This window comes from Atractosteus spatula (assembly GCF_055471065.1).
Source record: "Atractosteus spatula isolate fAtrSpa1 chromosome 10 unlocalized genomic scaffold, fAtrSpa1.hap1 SUPER_10_unloc_4, whole genome shotgun sequence".
Classification (NCBI taxonomy): Eukaryota; Metazoa; Chordata; class Actinopteri; order Semionotiformes; family Lepisosteidae; genus Atractosteus; species Atractosteus spatula.
This window is the reverse complement of record NW_028296624.1, coordinates 1727742-1745173: the sequence shown is the minus strand read 5'-3', so window position 1 is coordinate 1745173 and position 17432 is coordinate 1727742.

The window sequence follows — 17432 nt, the reverse complement described above, 5'->3', positions numbered from 1 at the left end:
TCAAAACGTGTTTATCAGCAGAAATAAACACGTTTTGGCAACTTTGGTCACCCCCATGTAAGTTATAGGGCAGGAACAGCACAGTTTTCAAAACGTGTTTTTCAGCCCGAAATAAACGCGTTTTCTCAGCCATTAGAATCGCAGTGTAACTGCCTGGCTCAGAAGAGCCCCCTGAGTCAGCCCTTAACCCCAGTGTGCTGAAATTTTCAAAACGTGTTTTTCAGCAGAAATAAACACGTTTAGGCAACTTTGGTCACCCCCATGTAAGTTATAGGGCAGGAACAAGACAGTTTTCAAAACGTGTTTTTCAGCCGAAATAAGCGCGTTTTCTCATCCCTTAGAATCGCAGTGTAACTGCCTGGCTCAGAAGAGCCCCCTGAGTCGGCCCTTAACCCCAGTGTGCTGAAATTGTCAAAACGTGTTTATCAGCAGAAATAAACACGTTTTGGCAACTTTGGTCACCCCCATGTAAGTTATAGGGCAGGAACAGCACAGTTTTCAAAACGTGTTTTTCAGCCCGAAATAAGCGCGTTTTCTCAGCCCTTAGAATCGCAGTGTAACTGCCTGGCTCAGAAGAGCCCCCTGAGTCAGCCCTTAACCCCAGTGTGCTGAAATTGTCAAAACGTGTTTTTCAGCAGAAATAAAGACGTTTAGGCAACTTTGGTCACCCCCATGTAAGTTATAGGGCAGGAACAGCACAGTTTTCAAAACGTGTTTTTCAGCCCGAAATAAACGCGTTTTCTCAGCCCTTAGAATCGCAGTGTACCTGCTTGGTTGAAAAGTGCCCACTGAGTCGGCCCTTAACCCCAGTGTGCTGAAATTGTCAAAACGTGTTTTTCAGCAGAAATAAAGACGTTTAGGCAACTTTGGTCACCCCCATGTAAGTTATAGGGCAGGAACAGCACAGTTTTCAAAACGTGTTTTTCAGCCCGAAATAAGCGCGTTTTCTCAGCCCTTAGAATCGCAGTGTAACTGCCTGGCTCAGAAGAGCCCCCTGAGTCGGCCCTTAACCCCAGTGTGCTGAAATTGTCAAAACGTGTTTATCAGCAGAAATAAACACGTTTTGGCAACTTTGGTCACCCCCATGTAAGTTATAGGGCAGGAACAGCACAGTTTTCAAAACGTGTTTTTCAGCCCGAAATAAACGCGTTTTCTCAGCCCTTAGAATCGCAGTGTACCTGCTTGGTTGAAAAGTGCCCACTGAGTCGGCCCTTAACCCCAGTGTGCTGAAATTGTCAAAACGTGTTTATCAGCAGAAATAAACACGTTTAGGCAACTTTGGTCACCCCCATGTAAGTTATCGGGCAGGAACAAGACAGTTTTCAAAACGTGTTTTTCAGCCCGAAATAAGCGCGTTTTCTCAGCCCTTAGAATCGCAGTGTAACTGCCTAGCTCAGAAGAGCCCCCTGAGTCGGCCCTTAACCCCAGTGTGCTGAAATTGTCAAAACGTGTTTATCAGCAGAAATAAACACGTTTTGGCAACTTTGGTCACCCCCATGTAAGTTATAGGGCAGGAACAGCACAGTTTTCAAAACGTGTTTTTCAGCCCGAAATAAACGCGTTTTCTCAGCCATTAGAATCGCAGTGTAACTGCCTGGCTCAGAAGAGCCCCCTGAGTCAGCCCTTAACCCCAGTGTGCTGAAATTTTCAAAACGTGTTTTTCAGCAGAAATAAAGACGTTTAGGCAACTTTGGTCACCCCCATGTAAGTTATAGGGCAGGAACAGCACAGTTTTCAAAACGTGTTTTTCAGCCCGAAATAAGCGCGTTTTCTCAGCCCTTAGAATCGCAGTGTACCTGCTTGGTTGAAAAGTGCCCACTGAGTCGGCCCTTAACCCCAGTGTGCTGAAATTGTCAAAACGTGTTTATCAGCAGAAATAAACACGTTTAGGCAACTTTGGTCACCCCCATGTAAGTTATAGGGCAGGAACAAGACAGTTTTCAAAACGTGTTCTTCAGCCCGAAATAAGCGCGTTTTCTCAGCCCTTAGAATCGCAGTGTAACTACCTGGCTCAGAAGAGCCCCCTGAGTCAGCCCTTAACCCCAGTGTGCTGAAATTGTCAAAACGTGTTTATCAGCAGAAATAAACACGTTTTGGCAACTTTGGTCACCCCCATGTAAGTTATAGGGCAGGAACAGCACAGTTTTCAAAACGTGTTTTTCAGCCCGAAATAAACGCGTTTTCTCAGCCCTTAGAATCGCAGTGTAACTGCCTGGCTCAGAAGAGCCCCCTGAGTCAGCCCTTAACCCCAGTGTGCTGAAATTGTCAAAACGTGTTTTTCAGCAGAAATAAAGACGTTTAGGCAACTTTGGTCACCCCCATGTAAGTTATAGGGCAGGAACAGCACAGTTTTCAAAACGTGTTTTTCAGCCCGAAATAAGCGCGTTTTCTCAGCCCTTAGAATCGCAGTGTACCTGCTTGGTTGAAAAGTGCCCACTGAGTCGGCCCTTAACCCCAGTGTGCTGAAATTGTCAAAACGTGTTTATCAGCAGAAATAAACACGTTTAGGCAACTTTGGTCACCCCCATGTAAGTTATAGGGCAGGAACAAGACAGTTTTCAAAACGTGTTTTTCAGCCCGAAATAAGCGCGTTTTCTCATCCCTTAGAATCGCAGTGTAACTGCCTGGCTCAGAAGAGCCCCCTGAGTCAGCCCTTAACCCCAGTGTGCTGAAATTGTCAAAACGTGTTTTTCAGTCCGAAATAAACGCGTTTTCTCAGCCCTTAGAATCGCAGTCACCCCCATGTAAGTTATAGGGCAGGAACAGCACAGTTTTCAAAACGTGATTTTCAGCCCGAAATAAACGCGTTTTCTCAGCCCTTAGAATCGCAGTGTACCTGCTTGATTGAAAAGTGCCCACTGAGTCGGCCCTTAACCCCAGTGTGCTGAAATTGTCAAAACGTGTTTATCAGCAGAAATAAACACGTTTAGGCAACTTTGGTCACCCCCATGTAAGTTATAGGGCAGGAACAGCACAGTTTTCAAAACGTGTTTTTCAGCCCGAAATAAGCGCGTTTTCTCAGCCCTTAGAATCGCAGTGTAACTGCCTGGCTCAGAAGAGCCCCCTGAGTCAGCCCTTAACCCCAGTGTGCTGAAATTGTCAAAACGTGTTTTTCAGTCCGAAATAAACGCGTTTTCTCAGCCCTTAGAATCGCAGTGTACCTGCTTGGTTGAAAAGTGCCCACTGAGTCGGCCCTTAACCCCAGTGTGCTGAAATTGTCAAAACGTGTTTATCAGCAGAAATAAACACGTTTAGGCAACTTTGGTCACCCCCATGTAAGTTATAGGGCAGGAACAGCACAGTTTTCAAAAGGTGTTTTTTAGCCCGAAATAAACGCGTTTTCTCAGCCCTTAGAATCGCAGTGTACCTGCTTGGTTGAAAAGTGCCCACTGAGTCGGCCCTTAACCCCAGTGTGCTGAAATTGTCAAAACGTGTTTATCAGCAGAAATAAACACGTTTAGGCAACTTTGGTCACCCCCATGTAAGTTATAGGGCAGGAACAACACAGTTTTCAAAACGTGTTTTTCAGCCCGAAATAAGCGCGTTTTCTCAGCCCTTAGAATCGCAGTGTAACTGCCTGGCTCAGAAGAGCCCCCTGAGTCAGCCCTTAACCCCAGTGTGCTGAAATTGTCAAAACGTGTTTATCAGCAGAAATAAACACGTTTTGGCAACTTTGGTCACCCCCATGTAAGTTATAGGGCAGGAACAGCACAGTTTTCAAAACGTGTTTTTCAGCCCGAAATAAACGCGTTTTCTCAGCCCTTAGAATCGCAGTGTACCTGCTTGGTTGAAAAGTGCCCACTGAGTCGGCCCTTAACCCCAGTGTGCTGAAATTGTCAAAACGTGTTTATCAGCAGAAATAAACACGTTTAGGCAACTTTGGTCACCCCCATGTAAGTTATAGGGCAGGAACAAGACAGTTTTCAAAACGTGTTTTTCAGCCCGAAATAAGCGCGTTTTCTCAGCCCTTAGAATCGCAGTGTAACTACCTGGCTCAGAAGAGCCCCCTGAGTCAGCCCTTAACCCCAGTGTGCTGAAATTGTCAAAACGTGTTTATCAGCAGAAATAAACACGTTTTGGCAACTTTGGTCACCCCCATGTAAGTTATAGGGCAGGAACAGCACAGTTTTCAAAACGTGTTTTTCAGCCCGAAATAAACGCGTTTTCTCAGCCCTTAGAATCGCAGTGTACCTGCTTGGTTGAAAAGTGCCCACTGAGTCGGCCCTTAACCCCAGTGTGCTGAAATTGTCAAAACGTGTTTATCAGCAGAAATAAACACGTTTTGGCAACTTTGGTCACCCCCATGTAAGTTATAGGGCAGGAACAGCACAGTTTTCAAAACGTGTTTTTCAGCCCGAAATAAACGCGTTTTCTCAGCCCTTAGAATCGCAGTGTACCTGCTTGGTTGAAAAGTGCCCACTGAGTCGGCCCTTAACCCCAGTGTGCTGAAATTGTCAAAACGTGTTTTTCAGCAGAAATAAAGACGTTTAGGCAACTTTGGTCACCCCCATGTAAGTTATAGGGCAGGAACAAGACAGTTTTCAAAACGTGTTTTTCAGCCCGAAATAAGCGCGTTTTCTCATCCCTTAGAATCGCAGTGTAACTGCCTGGCTCAGAAGAGCCCCCTGAGTCGGCCCTTAACCCCAGTGTGCTGAAATTGTCAAAACGTGTTTATCAGCAGAAATAAACACGTTTTGGCAACTTTGGTCACCCCCATGTAAGTTATAGGGCAGGAACAGCACAGTTTTCAAAACGTGTTTTTCAGCCCGAAATAAACGCGTTTTCTCAGCCCTTAGAATCGCAGTGTACCTGCTTGGTTGAAAAGTGCCCACTGAGTCGGCCCTTAACCCCAGTGTGCTGAAATTGTCAAAACGTGTTTATCAGCAGAAATAAACACGTTTTGGCAACTTTGGTCACCCCCATGTAAGTTATAGGGCAGGAACAGCACAGTTTTCAAAAGGTGTTTTTTAGCCCGAAATAAACGCGTTTTCTCAGCCCTTAGAATCGCAGTGTACCTGCTTGGTTGAAAAGTGCCCACTGAGTCGGCCCTTAACCCCAGTGTGCTGAAATTGTCAAAACGTGTTTATCAGCAGAAATAAACACGTTTTGGCAACTTTGGTCACCCCCATGTAAGTTATAAGGCAGGAACTGCACAGTTTTCAAAACGTGTTTTTCAGCCCGAAATAAACGCGTTTTCTCAGCCCTTAGAATCGCAGTGTACCTGCTTGATTGAAAAGTGCCCACTGAGTCGGCCCTTAACCCCAGTGTGCTGAAATTGTCAAAACGTGTTTATCAGCAGAAATAAACACGTTTTGGCAACTTTGGTCACCCCCATGTAAGTTATAGGGCAGGAACAGCACAGTTTTCAAAACGTGTTTTTCAGCCCGAAATAAACGCGTTTTCTCAGCCCTTAGAATCGCAGTGTACCTGCTTGGTTGAAAAGTGCCCACTGAGTCGGCCCTTAACCCCAGTGTGCTGAAATTGTCAAAACGTGTTTATCAGCAGAAATAAACACGTTTAGGCAACTTTGGTCACCCCCATGTAAGTTATCGGGCAGGAACAAGACAGTTTTCAAAACGTGTTTTTCAGCCCGAAATAAGCGCGTTTTCTCAGCCCTTAGAATCGCAGTGTAACTGCCTAGCTCAGAAGAGCCCCCTGAGTCGGCCCTTAACCCCAGTGTGCTGAAATTGTCAAAACGTGTTTATCAGCAGAAATAAACACGTTTTGGCAACTTTGGTCACCCCCATGTAAGTTATAGGGCAGGAACAGCACAGTTTTCAAAACGTGTTTTTCAGCCCGAAATAAACGCGTTTTCTCAGCCCTTAGAATCGCAGTGTAACTGCCTGGCTCAGAAGAGCCCCCTGAGTCAGCCCTTAACCCCAGTGTGCTGAAATTGTCAAAACGTGTTTTTCAGCAGAAATAAAGACGTTTAGGCAACTTTGGTCACCCCCATGTAAGTTATAGGGCAGGAACAGCACAGTTTTCAAAACGTGTTTTTCAGCCCGAAATAAACGCGTTTTCTCAGCCCTTAGAATCGCAGTGTACCTGCTTGGTTGAAAAGTGCCCACTGAGTCGGCCCTTAACCCCAGTGTGCTGAAATTGTCAAAACGTGTTTTTCAGCAGAAATAAAGACGTTTAGGCAACTTTGGTCACCCCCATGTAAGTTATAGGGCAGGAACAGCACAGTTTTCAAAACGTGTTTTTCAGCCCGAAATAAGCGCTTTTTCTCAGCCCTTAGAATCGCAGTGTACCTGCTTGGTTGAAAAGTGCCCACTGAGTCGGCCCTTAACCCCAGTGTGCTGAAATTGTCAAAACGTGTTTTTCAGCAGAAATAAAGACGTTTAGGCAACTTTGGTCACCCCCATGTAAGTTATAGGGCAGGAACAGCACAGTTTTCAAAACGTGTTTTTCAGCCCGAAATAAGCGCGTTTTCTCAGCCCTTAGAATCGCAGTGTAACTGCCTGGCTCAGAAGAGCCCCCTGAGTCGGCCCTTAACCCCAGTGTGCTGAAATTGTCAAAACGTGTTTATCAGCAGAAATAAACACGTTTTGGCAACTTTGGTCACCCCCATGTAAGTTATAGGGCAGGAACAGCACAGTTTTCAAAACGTGTTTCTCAGCCCGAAATAAACGCGTTTTCTCAGCCCTTAGAATCGCAGTGTACCTGCTTGGTTGAAAAGTGCCCACTGAGTCGGCCCTTAACCCCAGTGTGCTGAAATTGTCAAAACGTGTTTATCAGCAGAAATAAACACGTTTAGGCAACTTTGGTCACCCCCATGTAAGTTATCGGGCAGGAACAAGACAGTTTTCAAAACGTGTTTTTCAGCCCGAAATAAGCGCGTTTTCTCAGCCCTTAGAATCGCAGTGTAACTGCCTAGCTCAGAAGAGCCCCCTGAGTCAGCCCTTAACCCCAGTGTGCTGAAATTTTCAAAACGTGTTATTCAGCAGAAATAAAGACGTTTAGGCAACTTTGGTCACCCCCATGTAAGTTATAGGGCAGGAACAGCACAGTTTTCAAAACGTGTTTTTCAGCCCGAAATAAGCGCGTTTTCTCAGCCCTTAGAATCGCAGTTTACCTGCTTGGTTGAAAAGTGCCCACTGAGTCGGCCCTTAACCCCAGTGTGCTGAAATTGTCAAAACGTGTTTATCAGCAGAAATAAACACGTTTAGGCAACTTTGGTCACCCCCATGTAAGTTATAGGGCAGGAACAAGACAGTTTTCAAAACGTGTTTTTCAGCCCGAAATAAGCGCGTTTTCTCAGCCCTTAGAATCGCAGTGTAACTACCTGGCTCAGAAGAGCCCCCTGAGTCAGCCCTTAACCCCAGTGTGCTGAAATTGTCAAAACGTGTTTATCAGCAGAAATAAACACGTTTTGGCAACTTTGGTCACCCCCATGTAAGTTATAGGGCAGGAACAGCACAGTTTTCAAAACGTGTTTTTCAGCCCGAAATAAACGCGTTTTCTCAGCCCTTAGAATCGCAGTGTACCTGCTTGGTTGAAAAGTGCCCACTGAGTCGGCCCTTAACCCCAGTGTGCTGAAATTGTCAAAACGTGTTTATCAGCAGAAATAAACACGTTTTGGCAACTTTGGTCACTCCCATGTAAGTTATAGGGCAGGAACAGCACAGTTTTCAAAACGTGTTTTTCAGCCCGAAATAAACGCGTTTTCTCAGCCCTTAGAATCGCAGTGTACCTGCTTGATTGAAAAGTGCCCACTGAGTCGGCCCTTAACCCCAGTGTGCTGAAATTGTCAAAACGTGTTTATCAGCAGAAATAAACACGTTTTGGCAACTTTGGTCACCCCCATGTAAGTTATAGGGCAGGAACAAGACAGTTTTCAAAACGTGTTTTTCAGCCCGAAATAAACGCGTTTTCTCAGCCCTTAGAATCGCAGTGTAACTGCCTGGCTCAGAAGAGCCCCCTGAGTCAGCCCTTAACCCCAGTGTGCTGAAATTGTCAAAACGTGTTTATCAGCAGAAATAAACACGTTTTGGCAACTTTGGTCACCCCCATGTAAGTTATAGGGCAGGAACAGCACAGTTTTCAAAACGTGTTTTTCAGCCCGAAATAAACGCGTTTTCTCAGCCCTTAGAATCGCAGTGTACCTCCTTGGTTGAAAAGTGCCCACTGAGTCGGCCCTTAACCCCAGTGTGCTGAAATTGTCAAAACGTGTTTATCAGCAGAAATAAACACGTTTAGGCAACTTTGGTCACCCCCATGTAAGTTATCGGGCAGGAACAAGACAGTTTTCAAAACGTGTTTTTCAGCCCGAAATAAGCGCGTTTTCTCAGCCCTTAGAATCGCAGTGTAACTGCCTAGCTCAGAAGAGCCCCCTGAGTCGGCCCTTAACCCCAGTGTGCTGAAATTGTCAAAACGTGTTTATCAGCAGAAATAAACACGTTTTGGCAACTTTGGACACCCCCATGTAAGTTATAGGGCAGGAACAGCACAGTTTTCAAAACGTGTTTTTCAGCCCGAAATAAACGCGTTTTCTCAGCCCTTAGAATCGCAGTGTAACTGCCTGGCTCAGAAGAGCCCCCTGAGTCAGCCCTTAACCCCAGTGTGCTGAAATTGTCAAAACGTGTTTTTCAGCAGAAATAAAGACGTTTAGGCAACTTTGGTCACCCCCATGTAAGTTATAGGGCAGGAACAGCACAGTTTTCAAAACGTGTTTTTCAGCCCGAAATAAGCGCTTTTTCTCAGCCCTTAGAATCGCAGTGTACCTGCTTGGTTGAAAAGTGCCCACTGAGTCGGCCCTTAACCCCAGTGTGCTGAAATTGTCAAAACGTGTTTATCAGCAGAAATAAACACGTTTTGGCAACTTTGGTCACCCCCATGTAAGTTATAGGGCAGGAACAAGACAGTTTTCAAAACGTGTTTTTCAGCCCGAAATAAGCGCGTTTTCTCAGCCCTTAGAATCGCAGTGTAACTGCCTGGCTCAGAAGAGCCCCCTGAGTCAGCCCTTAACCCCAGTGTGCTGAAATTGTCAAAACGTGTTTATCAGCAGAAATAAACACGTTTTGGCAACTTTGGTCACCCCCATGTAAGTTATAGGGCAGGAACAGCACAGTTTTCAAAACGTGTTTTTCAGCCCGAAATAAACGCGTTTTCTCAGCCCTTAGAATCGCAGTGTACCTGCTTGGTTGAAAAGTGCCCACTGAGTCGGCCCTTAACCCCAGTGTGCTGAAATTGTCAAAACGTGTTTATCAGCAGAAATAAACACGTTTAGGCAACTTTGGTCACCCCCATGTAAGTTATAGGGCAGGAACAAGACAGTTTTCAAAACGTGTTTTTCAGCCCGAAATAAGCGCGTTTTCTCATCCCTTAGAATCGCAGTGTAACTGCCTGGCTCAGAAGAGCCCCCTGAGTCAGCCCTTAACCCCAGTGTGCTGAAATTGTCAAAACGTGTTTATCAGCAGAAATAAACACGTTTAGGCAACTTTGGTCACCCCCATGTAAGTTATAGGGCAGGAACAGCACAGTTTTCAAAACGTGTTTTTCAGCCCGAAATAAGCGCGTTTTCTCAGCCCTTAGAATCGCAGTGTACCTGCTTGATTGAAAAGTGCCCACTGAGTCGGCCCTTAACCCCAGTGTGCTGAAATTGTCAAAACGTGTTTATCAGCAGAAATAAACACGTTTTGGCAACTTTGGTCACCCCCATGTAAGTTATAGGGCAGGAACAGCACAGTTTTCAAAACGTGTTTTTCAGCCCGAAATAAACGCGTTTTCTCAGCCCTTAGAATCGCAGTGTACCTGCTTGGTTGAAAAGTGCCCACTGAGTCGGCCCTTAACCCCAGTGTGCTGAAATTGTCAAAACGTGTTTATCAGCAGAAATAAACACGTTTTGGCAACTTTGGTCACCCCCATGTAAGTTATAGGGCAGGAACAGCACAGTTTTCAAAACGTGTTTTTCAGCCCGAAATAAACGCGTTTTCTCAGCCCTTAGAATCGCAGTGTACCTGCTTGGTTGAAAAGTGCCCACTGAGTCGGCCCTTAACCCCAGTGTGCTGAAATTGTCAAAACGTGTTTATCAGCAGAAATAAACACGTTTTGGCAACTTTGGTCACCCCCATGTAAGTTATACGGCAGGAACAGCACAGTTTTCAAAACGTGTTTTTCAGCCCGAAATAAGCGCGTTTTCTCAGCCCTTAGAATCGCAGTGTAACTGCCTAGCTCAGAAGAGCCCCCTGAGTCGGCCCTTAACCCCAGTGTGCTGAAATTGTCAAAACGTGTTTATCAGCAGAAATAAACACGTTTTGGCAACTTTGGTCACCCCCATGTAAGTTATAGGGCAGGAACAGCACAGTTTTCAAAACGTGTTTTTCAGCCCGAAATAAACGCGTTTTCTCAGCCCTTAGAATCGCAGTGTAACTGCCTGGCTCAGAAGAGCCCCCTGAGTCAGCCCTTAACCCCAGTGTGCTGAAATTGTCAAAACGTGTTTTTCAGCAGAAATAAAGACGTTTAGGCAACTTTGGTCACCCCCATGTAAGTTATAGGGCAGGAACAGCACAGTTTTCAAAACGTGTTTTTCAGCCCGAAATAAGCGCGTTTTCTCAGCCCTTAGAATCGCAGTGTACCTGCTTGGTTGAAAAGTGCCCACTGAGTCGGCCCTTAAGCCCAGTGTGCTGAAATTGTCAAAACGTGTTTATCAGCAGAAATAAACACGTTTAGGCAACTTTGGTCACCCCCATGTAAGTTATAGGGCAGGAACAAGACAGTTTTCAAAACGTGTTTTTCAGCCCGAAATAAGCGCGTTTTCTCAGCCCTTAGAATCGCAGTGTAACTACCTGGCTCAGAAGAGCCCCCTGAGTCAGCCCTTAACCCCAGTGTGCTGAAATTGTCAAAACGTGTTTATCAGCAGAAATAAACACGTTTTGGCAACTTTGGTCACCCCCATGTAAGTTATAGGGCAGGAACAGCACAGTTTTCAAAACGTGTTTTTCAGCCCGAAATAAACGCGTTTTCTCAGCCCTTAGAATCGCAGTGTACCTGCTTGGTTGAAAAGTGCCCACTGAGTCGGCCCTTAACCCCAGTGTGCTGAAATTGTCAAAACGTGTTTATCAGCAGAAATAAACACGTTTAGGCAACTTTGGTCACCCCCATGTAAGTTATAGGGCAGGAACAAGACAGTTTTCAAAACGTGTTTTTCAGCCCGAAATAAGCGCGTTTTCTCATCCCTTAGAATCGCAGTGTAACTGCCTGGCTCAGAAGAGCCCCCTGAGTCAGCCCTTAACCCCAGTGTGCTGAAATTGTCAAAACGTGTTTATCAGCAGAAATAAACATGTTTAGGCAACTTTGGTCACCCCCATGTAAGTTATAGGGCAGGAACAGCACAGTTTTCAAAACGTGTTTTTCAGCCCGAAATAAACGCGTTTTCTCAGCCCTTAGAATCGCAGTGTACCTGCTTGATTGAAAAGTGCCCACTGAGTCGGCCCTTAACCCCAGTGTGCTGAAATTGTCAAAACGTGTTTATCAGCAGAAATAAACACGTTTTGGCAACTTTGGTCACCCCCATGTAAGTTATAGGGCAGGAACAGCACAGTTTTCAAAACGTGTTTTTCAGCCCGAAATAAACGCGTTTTCTCAGCCCTTAGAATCGCAGTGTACCTGCTTGGTTGAAAAGTGCCCACTGAGTCGGCCCTTAACCCCAGTGTGCTGAAATTGTCAAAACGTGTTTATCAGCAGAAATAAACACGTTTTGGCAACTTTGGTCACCCCCATGTAAGTTATAGGGCAGGAACAGCACAGTTTTCAAAACGTGTTTTTCAGCCCGAAATAAACGCGTTTTCTCAGCCCTTAGAATCGCAGTGTACCTGCTTGGTTGAAAAGTGCCCACTGAGTCGGCCCTTAACCCCAGTGTGCTGAAATTGTCAAAACGTGTTTTTCAGCAGAAATAAAGACGTTTAGGCAACTTTGGTCACCCCCATGTAAGTTATAGGGCAGGAACAGCACAGTTTTCAAAACGTGTTTTTCAGCCCGAAATAAGCGCGTTTTCTCAGCCCTTAGAATCGCAGTGTAACTGCCTGGCTCAGAAGAGCCCCCTGAGTCGGCCCTTAACCCCAGTGTGCTGAAATTGTCAAAACGTGTTTATCAGCAGAAATAAACACGTTTTGGCAACTTTGGTCACCCCCATGTAAGTTATAGGGCAGGAACAGCACAGTTTTCAAAACGTGTTTTTCAGCCCGAAATAAACGCGTTTTCTCAGCCCTTAGAATCGCAGTGTACCTGCTTGGTTGAAAAGTGCCCACTGAGTCGGCCCTTAACCCCAGTGTGCTGAAATTGTCAAAACGTGTTTATCAGCAGAAATAAACACGTTTAGGCAACTTTGGTCACCCCCATGTAAGTTATAGGGCAGGAACAAGACAGTTTTCAAAACGTGTTTTTCAGCCCGAAATAAGCGCGTTTTCTCATCCCTTAGAATCGCAGTGTAACTGCCTGGCTCAGAAGAGCCCCCTGAGTCGGCCCTTAACCCCAGTGTGCTGAAATTGTCAAAACGTGTTTATCAGCAGAAATAAACACGTTTTGGCAACTTTGGTCACCCCCATGTAAGTTATAGGGCAGGAACAGCACAGTTTTCAAAACGTGTTTTTCAGCCCGAAATAAACGCGTTTTCTCAGCCCTTAGAATCGCAGTGTACCTGCTTGGTTGAAAAGTGCCCACTGAGTCGGCCCTTAACCCCAGTGTGCTGAAATTGTCAAAACGTGTTTATCAGCAGAAATAAACACGTTTTGGCAACTTTGGTCACCCCCATGTAAGTTATAGGGCAGGAACAGCACAGTTTTCAAAAGGTGTTTTTTAGCCCGAAATAAACGCGTTTTCTCAGCCCTTAGACTCGCAGTGTACCTGCTTGGTTGAAAAGTGCCCACTGAGTCGGCCCTTAACCCCAGTGTGCTGAAATTGTCAAAACGTGTTTATCAGCAGAAATAAACACGTTTTGGCAACTTTGGTCACCCCCATGTAAGTTATAAGGCAGGAACTGCACAGTTTTCAAAACGTGTTTTTCAGCCCGAAATAAACGCGTTTTCTCAGCCCTTAGAATCGCAGTGTACCTGCTTGATTGAAAAGTGCCCACTGAGTCGGCCCTTAACCCCAGTGTGCTGAAATTGTCAAAACGTGTTTATCAGCAGAAATAAACACGTTTTGGCAACTTTGGTCACCCCCATGTAAGTTATAGGGCAGGAACAGCACAGTTTTCAAAACGTGTTTTTCAGCCCGAAATAAACGCGTTTTCTCAGCCCTTAGAATCGCAGTGTACCTGCTTGGTTGAAAAGTGCCCACTGAGTCGGCCCTTAACCCCAGTGTGCTGAAATTGTCAAAACGTGTTTATCAGCAGAAATAAACACGTTTAGGCAACTTTGGTCACCCCCATGTAAGTTATCGGGCAGGAACAAGACAGTTTTCAAAACGTGTTTTTCAGCCCGAAATAATCGCGTTTTCTCAGCCCTTAGAATCGCAGTGTAACTGCCTAGCTCAGAAGAGCCCCCTGAGTCGGCCCTTAACCCCAGTGTGCTGAAATTGTCAAAACGTGTTTATCAGCAGAAATAAACACGTTTTGGCAACTTTGGTCACCCCCATGTAAGTTATAGGGCAGGAACAGCACAGTTTTCAAAACGTGTTTTTCAGCCCGAAATAAACGCGTTTTCTCAGCCCTTAGAATCGCAGTGTAACTGCCTGGCTCAGAAGAGCCCCCTGAGTCAGCCCTTAACCCCAGTGTGCTGAAATTGTCAAAACGTGTTTTTCAGCAGAAATAAAGACGTTTAGGCAACTTTGGTCACCCCCATGTAAGTTATAGGGCAGGAACAGCACAGTTTTCAAAACGTGTTTTTCAGCCCGAAATAAACGCGTTTTCTCAGCCCTTAGAATCGCAGTGTACCTGCTTGGTTGAAAAGTGCCCACTGAGTCGGCCCTTAACCCCAGTGTGCTGAAATTGTCAAAACGTGTTTTTCAGCAGAAATAAAGACGTTTAGGCAACTTTGGTCACCCCCATGTAAGTTATAGGGCAGGAACAGCACAGTTTTCAAAACGTGTTTTTCAGCCCGAAATAAGCGCGTTTTCTCAGCCCTTAGAATCGCAGTGTACCTGCTTGGTTGAAAAGTGCCCACTGAGTCGGCCCTTAACCCCAGTGTGCTGAAATTGTCAAAACGTGTTTTTCAGCAGAAATAAAGACGTTTAGGCAACTTTGGTCACCCCCATGTAAGTTATAGGGCAGGAACAGCACAGTTTTCAAAACGTGTTTTTCAGCCCGAAATAAGCGCGTTTTCTCAGCCCTTAGAATCGCAGTGTAACTGCCTGGCTCAGAAGAGCCCCCTGAGTCGGCCCTTAACCCCAGTGTGCTGAAATTGTCAAAACGTGTTTATCAGCAGAAATAAACACGTTTTGGCAACTTTGGTCACCCCCATGTAAGTTATAGGGCAGGAACAGCACAGTTTTCAAAACGTGTTTTTCAGCCCGAAATAAACGCGTTTTCTCAGCCCTTAGAATCGCAGTGTACCTGCTTGGTTGAAAAGTGCCCACTGAGTCGGCCCTTAACCCCAGTGTGCTGAAATTGTCAAAACGTGTTTATCAGCAGAAATAAACACGTTTTGGCAACTTTGGTCACCCCCATGTAAGTTATAGGGCAGGAACAGCACAGTTTTCAAAACGTGTTTTTCAGCCCGAAATAAGCGCGTTTTCTCAGCCCTTAGAATCGCAGTGTAACTGCCTAGCTCAGAAGAGCCCCCTGAGTCGGCCCTTAACCCCAGTGTGCTGAAATTGTCAAAACGTGTTTATCAGCAGAAATAAACACGTTTTGGCAACTTTGGTCACCCCCATGTAAGTTATAGGGCAGGAACAGCACAGTTTTCAAAACGTGTTTTTCAGCCCGAAATAAACGCGTTTTCTCAGCCCTTAGAATCGCAGTGTAACTGCCTGGCTCAGAAGAGCCCCCTGAGTCAGCCCTTAACCCCAGTGTGCTGAAATTGTCAAAACGTGTTTTTCAGCAGAAATAAAGACGTTTAGGCAACTTTGGTCACCCCCATGTAAGTTATAGGGCAGGAACAGCACAGTTTTCAAAACGTGTTTTTCAGCCCGAAATAAGCGCGTTTTCTCAGCCCTTAGAATCGCAGTGTACCTGCTTGGTTGAAAAGTGCCCACTGAGTCGGCCCTTAAGCCCAGTGTGCTGAAATTGTCAAAACGTGTTTATCAGCAGAAATAAACACGTTTAGGCAACTTTGGTCACCCCCATGTAAGTTATAGGGCAGGAACAAGACAGTTTTCAAAACGTGTTTTTCAGCCCGAAATAAGCGCGTTTTCTCAGCCCTTAGAATCGCAGTGTAACTACCTGGCTCAGAAGAGCCCCCTGAGTCAGCCCTTAACCCCAGTGTGCTGAAATTGTCAAAACGTGTTTATCAGCAGAAATAAACACGTTTTGGCAACTTTGGTCACCCCCATGTAAGTTATAGGGCAGGAACAGCACAGTTTTCAAAACGTGTTTTTCAGCCCGAAATAAACGCGTTTTCTCAGCCCTTAGAATCGCAGTGTACCTGCTTGGTTGAAAAGTGCCCACTGAGTCGGCCCTTAACCCCAGTGTGCTGAAATTGTCAAAACGTGTTTATCAGCAGAAATAAACACGTTTAGGCAACTTTGGTCACCCCCATGTAAGTTATAGGGCAGGAACAAGACAGTTTTCAAAACGTGTTTTTCAGCCCGAAATAAGCGCGTTTTCTCATCCCTTAGAATCGCAGTGTAACTGCCTGGCTCAGAAGAGCCCCCTGAGTCAGCCCTTAACCCCAGTGTGCTGAAATTGTCAAAACGTGTTTATCAGCAGAAATAAACACGTTTAGGCAACTTTGGTCACCCCCATGTAAGTTATAGGGCAGGAACAAGACAGTTTTCAAAACGTGTTTTTCAGCCCGAAATAAACGCGTTTTCTCAGCCCTTAGAATCGCAGTGTACCTGCTTGATTGAAAAGTGCCCACTGAGTCGGCCCTTAACCCCAGTGTGCTGAAATTGTCAAAACGTGTTTATCAGCAGAAATAAACACGTTTTGGCAACTTTGGTCACCCCCATGTAAGTTATAGGGCAGGAACAGCACAGTTTTCAAAACGTGTTTTTCAGCCCGAAATAAACGCGTTTTCTCAGCCCTTAGAATCGCAGTGTACCTGCTTGGTTGAAAAGTGCCCACTGAGTCGGCCCTTAACCCCAGTGTGCTGAAATTGTCAAAACGTGTTTATCAGCAGAAATAAACACGTTTTGGCAACTTTGGTCACCCCCATGTAAGTTATAGGGCAGGAACAGCACAGTTTTCAAAACGTGTTTTTCAGCCCGAAATAAACGCGTTTTCTCAGCCCTTAGAATCGCAGTGTACCTGCTTGGTTGAAAAGTGCCCACTGAGTCGGCCCTTAACCCCAGTGTGCTGAAATTGTCAAAACGTGTTTTTCAGCAGAAATAAAGACGTTTAGGCAACTTTGGTCACCCCCATGTAAGTTATAGGGCAGGAACAGCACAGTTTTCAAAACGTGTTTTTCAGCCCGAAATAAGCGCGTTTTCTCAGCCCTTAGAATCGCAGTGTAACTGCCTGGCTCAGAAGAGCCCCCTGAGTCGGCCCTTAACCCCAGTGTGCTGAAATTGTCAAAACGTGTTTATCAGCAGAAATAAACACGTTTTGGCAACTTTGGTCACCCCCATGTAAGTTATAGGGCAGGAACAGCACAGTTTTCAAAACGTGTTTTTCAGCCCGAAATAAGCGCGTTTTCTCATCCCTTAGAATCGCAGTGTACCTGCCTGGCTCAGAAGAGCCCCCTGAGTCGGCCCTTAACCCCAGTGTGCTGAAATTGTCAAAACGTGTTTATCAGCAGAAATAAACACGTTTTGGCAACTTTGGTCACCCCCATGTAAGTTATAGGGCAGGAACAGCACAGTTTTCAAAACGTGTTTTTCAGCCCGAAATAAACGCGTTTTCTCAACCCTTAGAATCGCAGTGTACCTGCTTGGTTGAAAAGTGCCCACTGAGTCGGCCCTTAACCCCAGTGTGCTGAAATTGTCAAAACGTGTTTATCAGCAGAAATAAACACGTTTTGGCAACTTTGGTCACCCCCATGTAAGTTATAGGGCAGGAACAGCACAGTTTTCAAAAGGTGTTTTTTAGCCCGAAATAAACGCGTTTTCTCAGCCCTTAGACTCGCAGTGTACCTGCTTGGTTGAAAAGTGCCCACTGAGTCGGCCCTTAACCCCAGTGTGCTGAAATTGTCAAAACGTGTTTATCAGCAGAAATAAACACGTTTTGGCAACTTTGGTCACCCCCATGTAAGTTATAAGGCAGGAACTGCACAGTTTTCAAAACGTGTTTTTCAGCCCGAAATAAACGCGTTTTCTCAGCCCTTAGAATCGCAGTGTACCTGCTTGATTGAAAAGTGCCCACTGAGTCGGCCCTTAACCCCAGTGTGCTGAAATTG